General features: G+C 39.5%; 1 protein-coding gene across 1 annotated transcript in view; it reads left to right on the forward strand.

Moving 5' to 3' along the window:
* RASSF8 (Ras association domain family member 8) overlaps positions 1-17948 on the forward strand; it is a 78171-nt gene that overhangs the window by 38668 nt on the left and 21555 nt on the right. The window lies entirely within an intron of this gene.

Here is a 17948-nt window from a genome sequence, read left to right on the forward strand (position 1 = left end):
TTCTGGAGCATGCCTATCATGGTCCTGCCAAGTTTACCATTCATATGATGATGTGATTCCCATATGTGTCTCCTCTCCAGCTGTGAATGGAGAAGACCTGATGCCAGCCTGCCTCTGAGGAGAGTGCCCTGATTGAGAGGAGACTCTTGTCACTGGCTCCCTAGTTGTCAGATCTTCTTAGACAGCTCTCTGTCAGCAGCAGCTCATTGGTGGCCTGTTGTTAGGCAGTCGGCTCTGGCTGCATGTAGGTTTTGGGACAGCAGGCTGCTGCTGCCTCTTTGTGCAGGTGATGTGTGTGCGCGTTTAAAACATAATGCTGGATGTAAGGAGATATCCTCAATTTGGCAATTGAGACATTGCCAGAAATACAGAAGAGATGACAAGAAAAGAAGGCAGTACCAGATAATGATTTTTATGACAGTGTGATTAATTTTTGACAGAGTAGAAACATCAGAACTTTGAATTAAACACTGCACAAATATATACTGTCAGATTATGCACTGGCAATTATTATTCAGGATGGTTTGAGTCCTCTGTTCTATGCTGTAAATTAAGATGGTGAAGCAAATATGGGAGATTCACTGCTATGTGTTCTGCATTCTGTGAACGGAACATAGTTAAATTTGTCTATGCATTTGTTGTGAGTGCTACTGAGTAAATTCCTTTCAGTGGAGCAAGTCCCTGCCTAGCCGCCAGGTAAGGAGTATCACTCCTTTATCTGTCACTTTGCAATGAGACAAGCAAGCTATACTCTTTAAGTTACATTATTGTACCACAACAGGATATAAAGGCATGCAAAAATTTCATGATGATGATGCTTGCCCACTGTCACATGGGGATAGTTACTTGTGTACCTTACTTCTTTGGAGTAAACCAGTAGTTTTGCCTCATAGGCATCACTATCATAATTCACTGTTACTTCAGTTTGCTGTCTGCTTCAGGGTGTAAGACAAATAAATTGCTAGCATGCAATTTATTAAAGCACTTTTTTCCTGAAATCATGGAGTCAAATAGATTTTTGTTCTTAAAAAAAAAAATCACTTTTATTCAGTGTCAGTCAAAACATAAATCAAAGGTTAGAAGAAAAGCTTTCTATCCCCATCTGTAGTTCACTCATTCTGGATGGTCCCTGTGGTTTGGTTCCCTCATCAGAATGTAAAAGAAGTGGAAGTCCTTTCAAGGAGGATGATAAGGATGATGAGAGATGTGTGTTCTTCCAAATGAATTAGTTTCCCACTTTGTGTTTCTTTGTGCATGTCACATAAGACAGCTCAATTTCTTGTCGTTAATAAGCATCAGCGCCACGTTTTCTTAGTGTTTAAACATTCAGACTTCACTTGTGCCTTATAAATCTGAGTAACTTCTGAGTGATTTGTGGCTTCCCTTGTGCTGGAGTACAAAGAGCAGATGTCTTTGACCTTCCCGAGTTAAGAGATGCTTCTACTGTCTGGACTCAAAAATTCTGGATGAAGAACCTTTCCCAGATCTATCTTCCTGCCACGTAAATCAGGGTGGAATTTTGTTTCCATCTGAAAGTTCTGGTTCATGAATCAGAAAATATCTTGTTCATTGATCTCATTTAGTATTCTTTTTTTCTCTGCTCTAATCTGTGCAGCTAATATCTGCTGAAAAGAGTGAAAAGGTGGAACAAGTTTCTAGATACTGTCTAAAAGGAACTCTGATGCAGAGTGGTTTTTCTCTGACTTTCGGGGAAGCTCTCATTTAGAGCAAAATAATTTCAAATGAAATGTGTTGCATCTCTCATTTTCATTGCTTCTCTTGGGTGTTTCAATTTACTGCACATACACCTTTCATTCTGTCTTTGGATTGAGTCTGTACAGGAAAAAAAAAAAAAATGATGACAGTGTTATCACTGGGATCCTTTAATTTTGCTGCATTCTTTGGATTACAAAAAATGCTTTTCATCTCTTCAGCCTCTGTACTCCCCACTCCAGAGCTGAACAACACACAATGCACCTCTTGTTCCCTTGCTAACTGTTGCAGCTTTATAATGACCTTGTACTTCTTCTGACTGGTGAGATACCATTGCTGAAGTTGAGGATATTATGGTGTGTGCATCTGTTTCCTTCCTTTTTGTGACTCATTCGCATTTTTGTCATGTGTAATTTCTTGCAGTTTCACTTAGTGGTGTTTTTTTCCTCCTTCTTACTGTTCAGTATAAATTTGTCATTATATAAAACTCAGATCTTGTATCCAGATTTAAATGAATTCACAATTGTAGCATCTGTAGTAAAAACGTCACAAATGCATTCCAAGTTGAATGCTATTTTATTTCTGTTTCTGTAGACTGTTTCTAAGGAAATGCACTGATTTTATGTTTAAAAACATGTATATTTCAACTTTTTCAGAATTAGGATTCTACATTTTCTTGCTAACTCTGGGCAAACTGGAAATGAAGTGTAAATGAGGAGAATATGCCTGGAGATAATGGCAGAACTACTGATGATAAATGATGGGGAGGGTGCTGTGTGAAAATGCTATGTACTTGCAGAGACAGGAAAACCTCTCTTTGTGCTTTGAAAGTGTTTGAATCTTTCTTTATCATTTGGGACAAAGATTGCTGAGTCCAAGCCCTTATTGTTGCAGGCAAACTATTTCATATTTCTGTTCATGAGTTAAATGAGCTTCAGTTAGGTTTGCGTCCTCTCACTGCTCCACTTGCTGGCGAGGCTTTTTCAGTAGAAAGGAGAAAGCTAATGGGATTATGGATTTAATTTTAAAGTTTGTAAAATCTCTTTGAGATCACAGTTTGACTTTTTTTAATTGACATATCGGTCTCTATAGAATTCTGCAGTATTCTGATCTTCAGAGTAGCAAGACATAGAGCTCATGTGATGAGCATTGCATAAGTGGCCATTACACATTGGAAGGAAAAAAATTTGTGCATATTAGTTTACTGGAGCTAACAACAACTGAACATTTGTGTTTGCATAGCAATTACTAAAAATGTTTTACCAGCCAGCAAATGCAAACGTAATATTGATTTCTGCACTAATTGCAATGCATGTTAGTCATTTCTCTGGCAAGACGGCAGTTCTGCTTTTGGAGGTCTGTTACGATCTTCTTTCTCCTTTTCCATTAAGTTTCAGCAATTCTGCACATTACTGCCTACAAAAGATAACTTCAGAATGTTTAGAATGGGAATTTTAGGCTTTTGGGAAACGAAGTTTACCTTTAATTTTACTTGTGTAAGACACGGGTTTTAATAATATAAATAATATATTATATATATATAAATATATATATATATAATATAAATAATATAAATAATATAAATAATATAAATAATATAAAATTAATATATTGAGGAAATAAAAATAACCATTGAATGGAGTCAAAATCTATCCCATTAGTCAAAGCTGCAAAAATGGCACTAATATCTTCAAGTGAATCAGATATTTCATCACTAAATAGGAAGAGAAACATGAGTGCCTTTTCCACTTCACTCTTAAGTCTAGCTTTGCACTTTAAAAATTAATTTAATATTTCATTTGATTAACCTTTGCTAAGTCTGAGAAGACATTTGATGTTGTAAAGCTTCTTCAGGAAGGTGTAGAACCACACCTCTTGCTACAGAGCTGAACAAATCCGACACCTGGAATCTGTAATACCAGTATTATGCTTTGCACAAAGAACTCTATAACGTGGCTTTGTTCCTGCACGTGCACAGAAAAAAAGCCCATGTGCTTTCAAACAAAAAGTTAAGATTCCAGAATTAATCTGAAAGCAAATATTCTGTGATGATATGCAGCTCTGTGGTGGGGAGGAATTATTTTTAGTGAGTGGTCTTGTCCAATTTGACAGCAAAGTTTTTTTTTTCCAGAACAGAAAAAAATTGTTTGTTTGTTTGTTTGTTTTTTAACAACTTTTGTGAATGAAACAAATTTCTCAGCTTTTTGTTTCATCCTCAGGCTTTCCCATCAATCTGAGTTATTAGTAAGGATGCCTTAAAGCAGTGTGGGTAAGATGTGTGCGCTTGCACACTTTCAGTAGCTCATTAAGTGAAACTGCATAGTTTTAGCACAGTTATTTGGTGTGGTGTCAGAATGTATTTTGAGAGGCTTGTAATTTTGATTCAGTTCTGTCCCAGTTTGGAGAAAGATGGGATTTTAAAGATGTTTGTTTAAAGATGTTTGCAGTCAGATACTTGATCTCAAGAGGCATTATATGTATGTTTTTATTTTCCTATGAATCTGCTGGTGTGTTCCAAGCTACGCACATGTTGAAACCTCCTTAGCTTGGGGCCTAGTTTGTTAGTGGAAAATTAGATAGATTATTCAGTAAACATTGGGAAGCAGTGTGTCAGGAAAGGAGAAAATAATCCATAGAGTGGCTTGAAGAAATTCATCTTTCCAGTGCTCCTACTGTGCACGGAAATGCAGACTGGTTCTGCGTTAGCAGACGGGCAGGAAGCATCCTGTGATGCACTGAAAATCCCCAGTGTTGATGTGGGCTGTTGCCGATTGCCTTGTTTGTGTAAACACAGGAAAAGACAAACAGAGCTTCTAAAATTAAATTGAAAGTTAGTGGGAGTCATAGAACAATTTGAGTTGGAAGGGGGCATTTAGAGGAGGTCTAATCCAGCTCCCCTGCAATGAACACAGACACCTACAGCTAGATCAGGTTGCTCAAAGCCCCATGCAACTTGAGCGTAGATGTACAAGGTTGTTTTTTTAAATAAAATAAAGCATTAATAGTTCTTAAATGTGTTCTAAAACTGCCAGCTGCCTTCCTCGACAAAACTACAAAGATGTGCTGTAGGCTCAGCTGTGCCTGTGTCTTGTTACGCTTGGGCCGGTGTTTCTGATGTAGAATTCTCCAGCTCTAAGCTCAATCTGAGTGCTGCAGTGCTCCCATAACAGCTCTGTTTGGCTTTCATGACATTCATTTCACTATTTAACAAAACTTGCATGTCTCCCAGTACTGCATCTCACACTCTGCACTTGCTGACTTTTGGCCTACTTGGACCGATTCCTCTATTAAAGCGAGAGCGGGGCTGTGCTTGTTCGGCAGCTTAAACGATAAACTCCATGGGCAGTGATTTATGCCAAACTGGATTTTAATTGAATTAGGATTTCCTATGTTTAATTAAGCTTTACATTGTGCGTTAGTGCTTTCCTTTGTGTTTAGCTTTCTCTTGCTGCAACGAGCAAATACCTGTGCATAATCAGTTACTACAGCCTGTTAACCGATCTTTGTGTTCTCTCAGGAGTCATGCAGGGGATTTGGAGTCTGTAGTCTTTGGAGTGCCAACACTAGCTAAATATTGAGACTGTAGTCTGACTAATGCAGTGGATTTACTGTTGTCTGTGCTCAGGTCTGAGGCCAGTTTAAAGATCTCTGTGCATGAGATTCAGGTGAACTTCCTTGCTGAGGTTGCAGCCTCTACCCACACCAGGTGAGCTGGCAGTAGTGCCACGGCACATAAACCAGGCTAAGGAAGTTCTGCGTAGATCTCATCAGCTCTGCATTAACAGAAATTCCTTTGTGTTGTGCTATTTCAGAAGGTTTTGGGTAAATCCATTTGTCTTTCAGGGAGTGTGGAAATAATGCTGTTCTGTGGTGGGCTCCACCCTTTGAGACAGTGAGCACTTTCTACCACTGTGTGTGTGCCAAGGCAACATCCTTGGCACTTTGGTCTGACAGACAACTTCAAGGCTAAAACTAACCATAGATTAGATAACTACCTTTGGGCTTCAAGGCAAAAGTCCTGTTTTATAAAGAGCAGCTTGACATCTGCAAGCCATTTAAAAGAGGAAAAAAAAAGAAAAGCCGGTCTGTGAACACCACTATTCTATTGTCCTGCATTTCCTCGCATCCTGCAACATCAGAAGCATCAGCAGAGGCAAGAAATCTTAAGGCTTTTCTGTTGGCCCTACGGGACTGATTGTTTATCTGTCCTGACTGCTCTTTGGATGCAGAAATCAGAATTTAATAACTATTCCTGGTGATGATTCATATCAACGTTTGGTCCTGCTTGATCCAGGACTTAAAAGTTGTTTTGGGTAAACAAAACAAAGCAAAACAAAAACCCGACAGATCAACTATAGCATGGCTTTGTTTCTTTGCTTCAAACTGTCATTGGATGTGTTAATTGTATTAATTTGGCCCTACATATTGACCAGCAAGTAAAAATCAGAGCAATTTAGGATGGAGAAACTTCTGGAACTGGTCTGCATGATCCAGTGCTTCTCAGAAGTGTATCCTAAAACAAAGTTGATGCACTGTTTTGCTTTGGAGTTTGGTTTCTTCAGAACTTGCCATCCCTGAAGTATACTGAAATGCCGAATGTATAAAATATTACCAGTGAATTGGTTTTTCAGTTTTAATGTGTTGATGCATCTGTCTTTAGGTTTCCTTTCTTCCCTTGGGTTAGTGCTTTTGGGAATGGTAAATGGATGAATTTTTTATTTGTTTTTAGCTTTTTTGTAAAAGCTTTTTTTTTTTTCTTGTTCTCAGTAGCTCATGCAGGGATGTACATCTGGTCCCATTTTAGTCACTGTTGGTCTTAATAGAGTGTTTTAAGAAGTGACTTCTGCTGTACTTCACCTAGTGATTCTGTACTAGAGACCCCAGTGCACACTTTTCTCCCTGTGCTTTGGCATACGTCTGTTGTTAGCTTCCTGACTCGTAGTCTTTGTTGCCAAGATAGTGTATGAATTTTTGAAAGGATTTTTAAAATTCAAACCATGTAAACAGTATTAATTACTGAAGATTATTTCATACCATGACAGTGCCTTTAATTATCAGGCTTATAGAATTAAAATCTGTTTAGTTTCCCCTTCCAACTCAGATGCACTGTTTCCTTGGCCTCATAACACCTCAAAAGAAGGAAGGAGCCCTGCCTTCATCTTGCATAGTTACTTACCTTAAGTAAAAGATGGAGCTTGAGGCTATTTGAACAATGGAAAGGGAAGTGTAGAACTTGCACTGAGCTACTCTTCATCATCCTTTGGTCCAGTATTCAAATCTAGAGTCTGTAAGATACTCAAAGAAGGGTCTTTGAGAAGGACTTTGAGCTGTGACAGTGGTCAGACTAGCTCTCCCACCCCACAGAATCACAGAATCACCCGGGTTGGAAGGGACCTCAAGGATCATGTAGTTCCAACCCCCCTGCTTAGCAGGGCCACCAAACACACACATTCAGATCAGGTTGCCCAGGACCCTGTCCAACCTGGCCTTGAACACGTCCAAGGACGGGGCATCCACAACCTCCCTGGGCAGCCCGTTCCAGGGCCTAACCACTCTCCTTGTAAAGAACTTCCCCCTAACATCCAACCTAAATCTTCCCTCCCTCAACTTGGATCCATTTCCCCTAGTCCTGCTGTTGTCAGCCCTTTTGAAGAGTTTACTTCCCTCCTGGGCGTGCCTAAAGAAGAGCCTAAGTGCAGGAGAGGCTTGTGGCCACATCCATCCCTGTGTGTGTTGCACTGATAATCAGTGCTTATCCCTGAATAACTACCTTCTTCTTTTGCTGCACTGATAAGGGAGCACTGGTACATCACATCCTATGAAATCTGTTTCAGGAGGCCAGAAATAACATAGCAGTGTCCAGTGTGCCTGTAAGAAAGTCTTGCTCCTGGTCTGTCTTACCAGAAGATATAGCCCTACTGAGCTGTTTCTTGTTTTGTCACTCATTGCTGTTTGAAATACTGCTCTATGAAGCTTTCCTGTCACTTCTGGCAGTAGAAGTACTATCAGCTGCTGCAGTTGAGTTGCAAGCCTGAAACTGTGCTGCTCAGATACATATGTGTTCTGATGCTGTTATTCTAAGTAATATTTTTAAAACTGTTCATGTAGCAATGTATTTATGTTCTGTTTCAGAGTTAGGAATTCCAATCCCTGCATGCTTTTGTACTTACAACATGATGTTTGAGGGATGATGGCATGTGGAAGAAAGTGGGAGAACTCCAGGAAGGCTGGTATCTGATCTTTTTTCCTGCAGGTTTTCTTAGCGTGTATATCCTAGATGTATGTTTTGACAGAGTGCAGCAGTTACTGCGCAGCTGACAGTAGATTACAGTATTGTTTGTTTAGGATTCAGAAGCATAGTATTAGATTGCTTCTTGTCAGCAAAGCACAGGATATGCCACATGGTGTTTGCACATGGAAACAGCATGACCCCAGGCCTAGCTGTGGAATTCAGATAAAGCGATACTGTTCTCTAGCTTTTTTCTTTTGCTGCTAAGAGGGACAAGATTGCAGTTCAGCTTTATGCCATAGTTGAATGTGCATTAACCTTGTGGAAATGCATATTTCAGTAATAGCTTGGAAGTATTGTAGTCTTGGGATATACATTTTCTTGCTTTAATATTGCTTTAATACTACGTATTACTAACATTGAAAGCCCGCTAGTTTTGTTAGTTTGGCCTAAATGTTTCAACTTTTACCGTGTTTAGGATCCCAGTGAGCTTTTATAAGCAAGGACTGTGAATAATTGAACAAGCAGGGCTTTGGCTTCAAAGTTGTTTTTAATTAAAGGCTTTCTCTTCCATGGACTACTCCCACATCGAGGGCTGGAAACTCATATCTTTCCATGCACAGATTTTTTTCTTCCCCTGGGAGCACATAAGGGGCAACAGACTCGACCACCTACAAAGGATGCGGATATTTCGGTGAAAGGAACTGCTTCCTTTCCAAGCAGAGCTTGGCTGGGGAAATAGGAGCTCAAAATGTTGATTGTACTTTTCTTCTTGTAATGCATGAGCAGCAAAATGTCATTTTACAGAAAAATCACAGTATTACTAATATTGATAGTGTTCACTGTGTACGCACAGGTTTTAAGTGCTTGAGATTTCAGGCAGTGATAGCAACTGTGCCAGGACAAAGTTTAGGCTGATCAGTCCGTTGGGGAGCAAACTGCAATTGAATTTAAGCTATGGTACAAAAGCATAGAAGGTGATTTACTGTGATCTTTAGGTCACGGAATCTGTTATTCTTTTGCCAATATCGGTATGCAGACTGTAGACTGCAGAATTAAAGGTGTCTTCTAGGGATTCAGGGACAGTCTGGGATCTGCCTTGCAATCCTTCCACTCCCTGCCCCCGCCCTTCAGAGACATGCAACTGCATCTCTGCAGAGCACAACTGGTTCTGAAAGGCAGTGCCTTTTCAAGGGGCTGATTGTGGGGTGCCTTTATGGGTACTTACAGAAGAACATTCTACTGTAAACTGATAAAGATTTGATCAGTCAAGTTCTTCTGGTTTTGAGTGGATATAGATAACGTTGAGAAGCGGGACTGTGAAGTGCTGAGAACTGCCCTGGTGAGTTTTGTTACTTTGCCCATTTTGTCATGCTTTTTTTCCCCACCAGATAACCAGACTGTAGAGCCATAGAACAACTTGGGTTGGAAGACACCTCAAAGATCATCTAGTTCCAACAATCTCATGCCACAGGCAGGGTTAGATCTAGCCATCTGCTAATCAAACACTAGACCAGGCTGCCCAGGGCCCAATACAACCAAGCCTTAAACACCACCAAGGATGGGGCATCCATAACCTTTCTAGAAAAGCTGTTTCAGCATCTCACCACCCTCTCAGTGAAGATTTCCCCTTGAGATCTGATCTAAATCTCTTCTCTAGTTTAAAACTGTTCCCCCATGTCCTATCAATTATAATTGTTGTAACCTTCCTAATACATTCCCCATAAAGCATACAGTAGTCTTTACACTGAAGTTAAGCATAATGACCACATTAATTTTCTCTATGAAGTTGCAGGATATGTTTTCAGATGTTGTATTACTCTATTCTACTATTGTGTTTACCTCTGTCTGTGCCAGTGGCTGCATTGTTTATACAATAAAAGAAGAAAGGGAGAAGATGCAGGAAAAGGGAGACTCTGGTTGGTTCTGGAACCTTTTTCTCTGTATTGTGACAAAGGCTAAAATGCAGTCATCTAGTGAGAGGTATGGTGAGACTGGAAGTTGTTCCTATAATTGAGATGAGAAAATGCAGGAATAGGGCTCTTTAGATGACAGGGAGGTTCTTAGAAAACTTGATGTTTACTTGTCTAAAATAATTTTTAAAAGATTGGTTTGCTGTTGGAATGAAAACACGTTGTGGAAACCTTAAGCAAAATGAAAACAGAAAGACGGAGAACTTAGCAGATGTGATAAAAATTTCATGTCAGTGGAGTACATCAATCTTGGGCAGGGCTGTGGCCTCAGCACTTCCTGCAGATCAAAGCCTCTTGAACACAGAAAGCACGCAAGCATGTGCCACATTAAGAATGTAAATTAGTTCCTGTTGAATAGGACTTTATTGTCACCTTTTCAGGAATGCATACGTCCCGGGGACTTGCACTGCTATTTAAGCCGGTGTGCATTATATACACATCATGCAAAACTAGGTTGTGCTCATCTCTATTTTACGTGTTAAAAACAAGAAGGCTTCATGTACAACTGTGATAAAGATGTCTAAACCACAGAATGGTGAATCCCCAAATCGCTAAAATCGTACATCTTTAGAGGAATGGATTTCTTCTTGATAAAGATGCTCAGAAACAACATTGATAATTTGGACATTGACATCTAATGTGATTTTTTTAACTTGCATAATTGGAAAAAAAAACACTTCTCATTTCGTTCTCTTTTTACTGATATATATATATATATTTAATTTGAATGCTGTGTTTTGGGTGTTTGAACTCATTAATGCTGTATATTTTGGATAATTCTAGGTCTTTATTTGCTTATTATCTTATCAGTTAGCAGAAACATTGAGTCCTGTCCAACATCTAGAATGCTTGCTGAGTGATTGTGCTTAATAAGCTATTTTGGCCTCTTAATGTCACCTGGTACTGTACACTTTCATAGCTACAGATCAATAAATATTAGAAATGCCAGCAACCACCAGACTCTTTTTAGTAAGATCTGCTAGAAACTTCTAAATCCTTAACCCTCTGTAACTCCAGCAGCAAAGAGCTCTCCAGAATATACAGCCTGTCCTCTGTATTTCTATGGAAAAGAGTGGATACAAATTGAGGTTTGGTAAGAAAGAGCAGTGGAAGCTAAAAATAGCTTAATTGGATCTTCTGTTTGCTTGTTTGTTTAAAAAAAGAAAAAAAGAAAAAAAAAGCAAACTGGACTTTGTACTTTATAAACTGGGCTTATGGAGCCCAGAAAGTTCACAAGAACTTCGGCTTTGGTTACAGCATTGCAGAACTGCTGAGCTGCACTTTTGTTTAATTTGGACTGCTGTTTGTTGAATTCTGGATGTTCTTTAGTCCCAAGGCCTGGCATCCCAAGCATCTTGTAATTAAACTCAGAACATATGGTGAAGATTCACCATAACAGGAGAAATGATACTGAAATTCCTTCTAGTGGTACAACTGTATTCCTGAAAGGCTCTTAAAGCAGATCGCTGTTTGCCTTGGCTTCCCAAAACTGTTACAGCTTGCCCAAGGTGTATGTAGGCACACCAGGGATCCATGGAGATGTGTAGAATAGCATGAGTTAGGTAGGGGTGAAAAAATAATAGGGTCACAGCATGACACCTGCTGATCCTTTATGTTTTGGCAGGTATGGTGGAGAAGCAGGGTGAGGGAAAACATGAAGGAGGATGATGAGATTTAGCCAGTCATTTGATTTTCTTTTATGTGAGTGCTTAAAACATCTCTTGCAAATGAAGCATACTTTGCTTCATAGTTCACTTGGAAAAATGCATGAGAAACAAGGAGGGCGGAGCTAAGTTTGGCAGGGTTTCCTGAATGAAAATATGTAGATCACAGTACTAGAGAAAGAGGAGAGCTACTTCACACTCCCTGCTTCTGCCAAGTTTGCTGGCTTCAGAAACCGTCTGGACAAACAAGTGAATGGACAGGGTGAGTTTTCTGAGGATGCAGTGAGGAGGAATATGCACTCAGTAGAACACAAGGAGAAAATCTGTAGCTGTATGGCCTGAAATGCAAGGCTGTATCTTAGAAAGAAGGCACAAAATATAGACACTGTTTGAAAATATGACAGTGAAATGCGAGTGAAGAGTGATGCTGATTTACAGATTGTTGTCAAAGAGAAAGAAGGTAAGAAAAGGAACATGAAAATACCCCTTTCCTGCTATATTGAATTTGATCTTTAAACCATTTTCCTTTGGTATTACAGGCTGTAACTTTTGTTCAGTTGCTATGAATTTTTTCACATAAAATCTTGTTTTTCCTGAACAGCTATTTCTTGGGTCATTCTATGAAAGGCATATATGATTTTTGCAAGACTGCTTCTCAAAGAGAAGCCTATGTTGTGTTGTTACTCATCCCTATGCTTTCTGTCCCTTCCCAGTAAGCTTTGGGCCTCTTAAGTTGGTTTTAGCCAAACTTAAAGGGAATTGGTTGTTTGGAAGGTATGAAGCTCATAACAGTTTTGCTAAAATTATCAATTGAGTTAGAGAAGAGAGATGTAAGTGTATTCGTATCAGGTAAAATTGCAGTTCTCTAGCTATTTTGTGACAGCATCGCCAGCTGGCCAAAGCAAAGGAAACATGGCTTGGAACTGGCTGTAGCAGCAACACAGCACCAAAAGCAGAACTCAGGGAACTCAGTCAATACAGTTGAAGTATTTGAGGCCATAAACTATAGCTGTATGCTACGATTACCTCAGATTTTGGGTAATTTGATTTATTAAACAAACTCACAATTATCTGGAGGGGGGAGATGTGTAAGCGATAAGCTGAGTCCTATCAATAGAGAACAGAAGAAGTGAATAAGTTTCTGTGTTTGGGGAAACACGGAAGTAAACATAGCCAAGCATAAATATTAGAAAGAAGCTCCCTCTTTTTCTCTTAATTGTCCTAACTATTTAAAGACTCTTAGTAGAAATGTGTTCTATCTCCATCTTGCTGATTGGGTTCAGGGCTGCTAGGAGAATGGTGTAAAAATGTTTGTAGGTAACTGTTAATGATAACGTAATCTCTCTCAATAAAGCCTTGAGATTACCATATTTTTTAAACCTTATATATTGATTAAGTTGAAAAGGCCTCACTTATTTTTCTTTTAGGAATTTCATTTAATTACAGCAAGATTTCTTTACAGTAGTCATGTTGTACCATGGCTTTTAAGCCATATTTTTAATTGATTTGTAAAACTTAAGCTAATTCACATCTAAATAGATACTTCAATTGTAGAGTGTATTTTTCCCCTTTGTTCTTCAGTGCAAGCACTGAAGTGGAGAAATAGCAGGTAATCTTCCCAAAAATGAGGCTGAGGACAGCGTAAAGTTTTGATGAATTTTGAAATGTGGGAAGTGTAGTAATGTTTTTGTTTTATTCTGATATTTATGAAATTTGCCCTCAATTCACATTTGGAGTCTGAGCAGCGCCTCATTTTGACAGCTGCGACTCAGGGTAGCTGTAGTCAAATGACAAACCACAGCAAGCATTGCATGTGTGCTAGTCTGAAATGTAACAGACAGATTTAGCCTTACGAAAACAAGGGTTAAGCCAGTTCTTGCCGAAATGGAGCACATTACCTCATTGCCTTCAGTTGTAAATATCGGCAGTTGCACACAAGTATCTCCAAGCAAGCCCTCAGCTGGCTTGCAGACAAATGGTAAAGGAACAGAGGGAAGTGTGGATGGGTGGGACCGTGTCTTCCTTGAAACCAACTGGAGAGCATGACCTATTTTCTGTTCTTTGAAGCTGGAGCACCCAGAGGTATAAGCCAACTTTAAAGTGTTCTGTATGTGTTGTAGCTTTCATTTAAATATCTGTGCTGCAATGAAATGGCTTATTTTGTTTTCTTTCACTCCCACACAGTAATTAGACCACAGAAGAGTTGGATAAACGTGACTTCCACTTAATATTGCTGCTATTAATAAAGTTGCGGTTGCCATTTTGTCAAATGTGCTGTATAATTGATGCTAATGAAGAACAAACACAGAGCTTTGGAAAACAGTGTGGTAAATGCATACCTGTTGAAGCTGGGACCATGAATCACAAGATACTTACTTAATGCATGTGACTTTTCTGAGCTGTTTGTCACAATGTATATGCACTACGGTCTCCTTTACTAACACACCCAGAAGAGGTTATCTTCTACCACAAAATAAAATGCATCCCAGCTGCTAGCTGTCCTAACTTCTACAGTGATGCTGCTGAAAGCCACCCTGCCTAGAACTTGTGGTGAGAACTGAGGCTTCTCAGGACATGTCCGTTCAGACCTTCATCGTCCAGTAGGTCTGTGATATTTCATGCTATAATTTTGATGGTAGCTGCAATATCAAGTGAGGAAAACAAGTGCTTCATGCAAGACTGCTTGCAGATGATAGTCTAATACCAAAACAGATTCAACGTTGTGATTTAGTGATTAATTCTGTTTGAACGTGATTGAGTTGTATCAAAATAAATCCTATCAATTTCCAGAGCTGAAAAGCAAGCACTGCATCAGATACTGTTCTGATTTGCTGGTCCGTGGATTAACTACAATGCTTTTAACTCAGGTTCTAGACTTTGCTTTGAAATTGTAACCAAAATCTGGCCTGTGGGTTCTTATGCCTCATATCTATGTGGAGCATAGATTATTTTTGTCTCTAATCTTAGGGAAAGGAAAGCATTACTTTCAGCGTTGTTCCTGTGGAATTAATTCAAGTGTGAGTGTGTAAATCTTGCTGTTAAAAATTCAGTGTTTTGTTCTTACTGGTAACCAAATTAAAAAAACCTTTAATAAGCTGTTTGTTTAATTAGTTCACCTGCTGGTTTGTATATTTCATTTTGTGGTGCTCTGGAAATGTCCAGAAATGCAATTATTTTGAACACCTTGTTGCTCCAAAATAATAGGTAAAGATAGATGGTACGATGTTTTTGAAAGCATTATTGCTCCACTCCTCAAAATATATTGGTGACAGTGGTTTAGAAGTTGGTTTTCTGTGAAGGTGCATGATTTACAGATGCAATCTGTGTTCATGAAGCTTTCAGGCTACCTCATCTCCTGTAGCACAGCTTTCAAACTGGTGCATCTTGCTTCCTGCTGCAGTTAAATCATTGCTAAATGGTATCTCAGGCTTCTTCAGTTCATTACTTGTAGTCTTGAGGCAGTTTAATGAAGGTAACTGAGGATATTGGAGAAAGAACACTGAAAGCCTTTTAATGAATTTGAGAATGATCTTGCTGTAGTGGTGTGGCCTTTAGTCATTAAAGATCAGCAGGGAGTAAAGAGTTGGGTTCAGGCTCCATTCTCTTTCATTGACTGGAGGGAGAAACAAGGATGAGAGGAGCTGTGCTGAGGCTTTTGAATCAGTGAGACAATTGTATGTGTGTAGCTGAAAAGGAAACAAAGATTACATGTGGAACATGCAATCTGGGATTCCCTGGTACAAGGGAAGAAGACACCCTAAAAATGAATGTTTCTCGAAGTTGATTGAAACTGGAAAGTGAATTAAAATTTCTCATTTGAAGGAATTATTTCATTTCAACTTAATAATTCAGTTGATAATTTTGTCACTGACAAATCTAAACTTTAAAAGAGATGGCAAAATATATGAGCGAGTTCTGTACTTGCTCTTATCACTGTCCACTTCGATTCCCTCACCTTTATTTTTATTAGAACTGCTTAATTCTTTCTGGCTGGTTCTCAAGAATACAAAGAGAAGAGGCTCTTCCAGTTCTGTTTTGTTTGTGCATGTGCTGTGAGGGAGACATGAGGGTTAGTCTGTAATTAAGGAAAATACCAACTTGTAACTTCCTCTGCTTCAGAACACTTTCTTTTCCATGCTGTTTCATTGCACTGTTAGCTGCAGTGCACAAGGAGAAACTGCAAAGGAATCAACAGCTCCTGGACCAGACTTTTGAGGGTTCTTGGATGCTGGTCAAGTAGTAAGTGTCTGGGAAACTGATTTTTGGAGTTCTAGGTTATCTGGAGGCAAGACTTCCAGTGGATTGTTGCTTGAAACAATCTCTTGTGGTTCAGAATTCGTATGAACTTGCATACTAGTGCTGTCTGATCTGTCACACTGTGTACAGTGACTTGGATAACACTCGTGGCATCTCAGGGTTGGTCTGCTCTGCACAGTCATGTGTTAGACCATCTTTCTGCCAGTCTCATGTGAGGCAGATTCCTTGCTGCTTACACATACTCTTCAACTTGTACTCAGTGCTGTCATCTTCATGGTTGTGGGTTTGGTTTGGTTTGTTTGTTCTAAGCAGTGCTTATTACCTTTCTTCTATAGCACTCTTCTGGTGTGTCCAAAGAATAGAACTCCACAAGAGGGAATAGGTCTGTCCCACTGAAAGAATTGGATGCTGCTTCTCTACAAACATCTTCTTTTTCAAGGAAGTTGTGCACTCATTTCAAAACCACCACAGTGTGTTTCTTTCTAATGGAACGTGTCCATGTGGCTTTTTGGTTTGAACCTGTCATGGGGGGGTTTCCTGATTATTGGTGGGAAGCAGTGAGTTTTTTGTTCATCAGTCCCAGGGAAGAAGGTTTTCATTAAATGCTAGCTAGCTTGTTTCCTGTAGCCAACTCTATTTGCAGTCATGTTCAGCTGGAAGATGTTGCTTCATTGTTCCATACCAGAATTTGTATGGAAGGATAGGTCTGTCATATGTCTCCCTGTCACACCAGGGTAAGGCCATGCTCTTCTACATGTTTATAAAAATTTTGGGGGGTATCTGAACTGACTGATTTGTACTTAATTGATTTTTTTTTTTTCTTTTCCTCTCAGTTGACCCTTGCTTGCACTAACTGTTGTTAGGAATAGCATCCAACTAACAAGCTGTCTACCTGATCAAAGCCCCAGGTGGGATTGTCATAGGGAAAGGCAAGAAGCACAACTTGGCCATAATGCATGGAATGAGAAGCAAAGGCAAAAGCAGCAAGCTCTGTACAATTTTGACGATACATAATTTTGAATGAAAGTATATTGAATAGCATGCTGATTGTTTGCTGGGGGTGCCAGAAAGTTACTGGAGTGCTTTGGTCAAAATTCTGCAGTTCATTCCAATTGAAGCAGAATTTTAGCCTTGATTTGATTAGCATACTAGTTTCAGTTGTGAACCTTGTAAAAATCAGAAATGGGGTGAAATAAACATTTTTATCCTAGTTCTGAGGGTTTTTCATGACTTGATGCTTATGACAAGGGCATTGGCTTGGACAATGTGTTTTTAAGAAGAAAAGCACATTGCAGTTGGAGAGTTCTGTCTGTCTTCAGTTGAAGGAGCAGCCTTTCTGTTATTTGTGAGCCAGCTGTGAAGGCATAGCCAGGATGTATGTGTGACATATATGTATATACATATATATATATATTTATGGTAAAGTTTGTTTTCTTTCAAAAACTGGACAAATGTCTGAAAGAACAAGATCTGAGCCAAGTAGGACAGGGGAAGAATGTAGGGAACTTAGCTAAACGCACAGCAAACTACATAGTTTGAGGGGCTGCGGGCAAGGTGACAGAACAAAAAGTGTGGGGGAGAGGGCTGGGGGCTGCAGCTGGGGGCTGTCCAGTTTCAGATGCTTGGTTCCAAACAGAAATACCTGTCACTGGGAAGCTGGTGACTAGAAAACAGAGGGAGAGGTGAAAGCTGTGCTCAGGAGACAGGCTTTGGCTTTGTGCCTCTCCTCAGTAAATTAGCTTTCCATTCCTATTCCCCGTCACTGCTAAAATAAGGTATTATGTGTAAGATGAACTCGTTTTGAACTTAGGGGATTGTGAAACCTCAAGTGAGTTTCTTTTCCCCACCCTTTCCTTTAGCTTTAATGAGAAGTTTGTGTGCTATTGGAGGTGAGGATTATTTTGCTTTCTCTATTGCAGAAAGGTGACGTACGTTTTGGACATCAGCTTCGGGTTGAACAGTCTCTTTGGGGCTGTCAGAAGAGACCTCAGCAGAAAAGCAAAGAACCTATTAATGGACACGAGTTAACTGTCCGCAAATAAAGAACAAGAGATGGACGAAGGGAAAACAAACGCTAATAGAAAGGATTTATGGAGTTATGATTGGGAAGCA

This window comes from Centrocercus urophasianus, unplaced genomic scaffold (assembly GCF_019232065.1).
Source record: "Centrocercus urophasianus isolate 14NV4802_14NV808 unplaced genomic scaffold, USGS_Curo_1.0 seq_5, whole genome shotgun sequence".
Lineage (NCBI taxonomy): Eukaryota > Metazoa > Chordata > Aves > Galliformes > Phasianidae > Centrocercus > Centrocercus urophasianus.